Source organism: Corylus avellana, chromosome ca4, assembly GCF_901000735.1.
Source record: "Corylus avellana chromosome ca4, CavTom2PMs-1.0".
Classification (NCBI taxonomy): Eukaryota; Viridiplantae; Streptophyta; class Magnoliopsida; order Fagales; family Betulaceae; genus Corylus; species Corylus avellana.
In genome coordinates, this window is record NC_081544.1 from 9140463 (window position 1) to 9144871 (window position 4409).

The window sequence follows — 4409 nt, forward strand, 5'->3', positions numbered from 1 at the left end:
ATATATATATATATATATACCAAAACTCTATTTTTTATTTTGATTTAAAAAAATATGTATTAAAAAATAAATTAATGTTAATTGGCCTAAAAAAATTAATTTTGATTCGATAGGCAAATTATAGTTTATCATATTGGTATAAATTACTTGGTATATATGTATGCTTATATATATATATATGTATCATGCATGCATAAATCGACCAGTCTAGTAATATTAATATGATAGCTACCCATATTATTTATAAAAATATATATAAAACATACTCGATACATTTATTTTATAAGACCCGCAAACCTCACATGAACTCGATCGGCCAACGCAACATATGTTGTCGGTTAGTTGATACGTCTAATTATCTATACGTCTAGAATATTAATTTATTTTTTCTCTAATTAGTTTTAAGTATCAGATGAAAACATTATGTAATAGATAAAATAAAATTTTGATAGAAATTATATGATATAGTACAAATAATTTTAATAAAATTAAATAAATATAATTTTAAATTTTATAGATAAATAAAAAAATTAAAAAAAAAACACAATTGTTTCGATCGCACACATGTATACGCCAAGACTGCCTCTCTGGGGAAGGTGTATTTGAAATTTATCGCCTCCCCTACCTCGCTACCTATATATATATTTTTTTTTTCTTTTTTTTCTGCTTTTCCTTTCCCTGCACGCTATTCCTCACATTTCTCTCCTACCAACTCCTCCACTCCGCAATCCACTTCTTCCTCGGCCTATTTTTTTCCTCCATCAACCGGCCACCAAAGATTTCTCACCTCACCAAATTCCCAACATTATCTCTCGCTTTTTCATGCAGGCTTCTCGCCTTCCCGAGCGGGAGCCTCAAGGGTGATGTCACCGCCAAGCACTCCTCCTCACTCTGCACCAAGTCTCAAGGCCCCATCACGCCTAACCGTCCGATCAAAATCGTATATATATATATACAATTTAAATATGTAATATATATATATATATATATATATATATATATATATATATATTGCATGTGAGTAATTTATTCATTTATTTATTTATTAGATAATTAAATAAATTATATAAAAATGTAATATACAATGTATATTATTAAATATTTTTGATGTAATTATATTAGCAAATTAATTTTATAGGTTAAGTAATTAATTTATTTGCTTAAGATATATGTTTTGATATATTGATTATTTGTTTCACATGTTTGGTTTGTATATGGTGAGAATATTATTTAATGTATTTGCATGCATGCATGTACAATTACGTACCCTAATAGTTTGAAATTTTGTTTTTTTTGGAAATTTTGCATTTGGATGTAGATCCATATTTTGTGTAGGTTTTGCTTGTGCACCTTATCATAACCAAAAAAAAAAAAAAAAACATCTACAATAATTAACAAGGGCATATCTATTTTGGTCGATCGTTAATTAATGTTTATATTTTGAAAATTTAGAATAATTAAGTATGTAAATGCTAAGATGCGTAAGTACAAAGTAAAAAACAACTAACATTGGAAGCTGGATTTATTTTATGTACAATTCCCATACAAATGCATAAATGCTATAATAAACAAAAAAAGGAAACCCAACATTTAACCTAATTAGCTATATGTAATTTATTTAGGGTCCCCATATATATGTAATTTATTTAGGGTGCCCATATGTAAAAAAATTAATTTAGTTCTTACAAATTTATATTATGTTAATGTCATAAAAAATGATAACAAAAAAATTGCAGCGTCAAATGTTTTTAAAATTGGACCTTAATTTTGTTTAGGTTTTGCATATTTAAATTACGTAAATGTTATAAGTAAAATTCAATGTATGTTTTTGTTTGTTAAAAGTTAAAATATAAAAATTGAAACGATGTACTTAAAGAACCTCAAAAAAAAAAAAAAAAAAAAAAAAAACCATCTAATTAACTAACTTAGATTTACTTTATTCAATTAGGGTTCCAGTAGCTAAAGCTATGGACAAGAGTTAGATGACAAAGTCTAGGGGTACGAGGGAATACAGAGACGGGTGTAGATCATTCGTGGACTTTGCAGTTAGGAACTGTACAATTCCCGTTGAAAAAAATTCACTGCCCCTGTAAGGTGTGTCGTAATAAGCAGCGCCACCCGCCGGATTTGGTATTTGACCACTTGACAGGGGGTAAGGGAATAATGATTGCATACAGAACCTGGTATTATCATGGGGATAAGCCTGTCCGAGCTCCTGTTGCAGTCTCTACGTCGACTACCACGAACACAAATCAGGGTTTAGGTACAGCACAGGGTCAAAACATGCAGTCAATGTTGCGTGATCTATTCGGCATGCACGGTGTCATGGAAGACAATTGTGAGCCTGAAGTTGCGGTGCAGGGGAATGAAGAAACTGTGAATGAAGAAGCTGATGATGGTGACGTACTAAAGTACACTAACTTGCTCAAGAAGGCAGAGAAGCCACTTCATGATGGAACCAAACATAGCAAGCTTAGTGCTACTGTACATTTGTACAACTTGAAGTGTGTTGGCGGACTTAGTAACGCAATATTTTCATCTTTTCTTGAGTTCATCAATCAGTTGCTGCCTCCTAGTGATGAAGCTTTACCGGTTAATACATATGAGGCAAAAAAGTTTTTAAGGGACATGGTCCTCGGGTATGAGAAGATCCCGGCATGTCCTAATAATTGTATGTTATTCTGGAAGAACAGTAAGGATTTGGATACATGTACTGTTTGTGGAGTATCTAAGTGGAAGGATGAAATTCAGTTGGATGAGGATGGGCAACCCATCTCATCGAGTAAGAAACACCCGGTGAAGGTGTTGCGGTGGTTTCCACTCATACCACGACTACAGAGATTGTTTATGTCAGAGCATACTGCTCCTTATATGAGGTGGCATGCAGAAGGCCGAACTAAGGACGGTGTATTGAGGCATCCGGCCGATGGTGAAGCGTGGAGGGCATTCGATAATTTGCATCCAGACTTTTCGGCGGACAGCAGGAACGTCAGGCTTGGACTAACCTCTGATGGATTTAATCCATTCGGGAACATGACCACATCCCATAGCACTTGGCCAGTAATGCTTGTACCGTATAACTTGCCTCCTTGGACGTGCATGAAACAAACTTTATTTATACTATCCCTGATAATCCTGAGCCCAAAGTCACCTGGAATGGATCTAGATGTCTACCTACGACCCTTAATTGAGGAGTTACAGGAATTATGGACTGTAGGTGTACGCACATTTGACGTGTCCCAAAAAAAGAACTTCGTGCTACGAGCCCAGTTGATGTGGACAATTAATGACTTCCCGGCATACGCAGATTTGTCTGGGTGGCCTAACAAGAGTGCGAAGGCGTGTCCCTGCTGTATGTACTCGACGAAATCCAGGCGGTTAAAACACGACAGAAAATTTTGTTATATGGGGCACAGGCGATACTTGCCCATTGATCATCCGTGGAGGAGGAATAGAATAACATTTGACGGCAAACAGAATTTGAATGTGCCCCCGATGTGCCAAGTGGAGATGAAATTCTTAGACAATTACAAGATATGGCATATGGAGATGAGAATGCCGGTAAGGCAAGGGTGGATAAGAAGAAAAAAGACAAGAAACGGAAGAAGAGTGGGCCGACACAAAGAGAAGGCGATACTGCTAACGTATTGTGGAAGAAGAAAAGTGTTTTCTTTAGGTTGCCGTATTGGAAAGATAATCTATTGCGGCACAACCTTGATGTCATGCACATTGAGAAAAATGTGATGGACAACATTCTTGGCACAATACTAGACATTCCAGGCAAAACGAAGGACAACATCAAAGCCCGCGCAGACTTGCAAGAAATGGGGTTGAGACATACGCTTCATCCGTACACGAGCAAGGATGGTCAAAGATATATGCCTGCAGCTTGTCACACGATGTCTAAGGATGAGAAAACACATTTTTTGAAAGTGCTTTGAAATGTAAGGGTGCCGGACGGATATGCCTCGAATATCTCTCGATGTGTACGACTTAGTGATCGTACGATATTCGGTTTGAAGAGCCATGATAGTCACGTAATTATGCAACAACTTTTTCCTATTGCATTGCGTGGATCATTGCCAGGAAACGTGGTTAGACCACTTGTCGGGATGTCTGCATTCTTCAGGGGCATATGTTCAACTTCATTGACACAAGATGATATGGACCGATTAGAGGGTGACATTTATATTACTTTGTGCCAGATGGAAAGGGTCTTTCCCCCAAGCTTTTTTACTGTGATGGTTCACTTGGTCGTGCATCTTGTCCGTGAATGCCAACTTGGTGGACCGGTACAATATAGGTGGATGTATCCGGCAGAGAGGTAAAATAACTTCACTAATATTCATATTTATTATTTTTTATTCGATATAAAACCGTCACTAACTGTAATGAATGAATTATGGTCA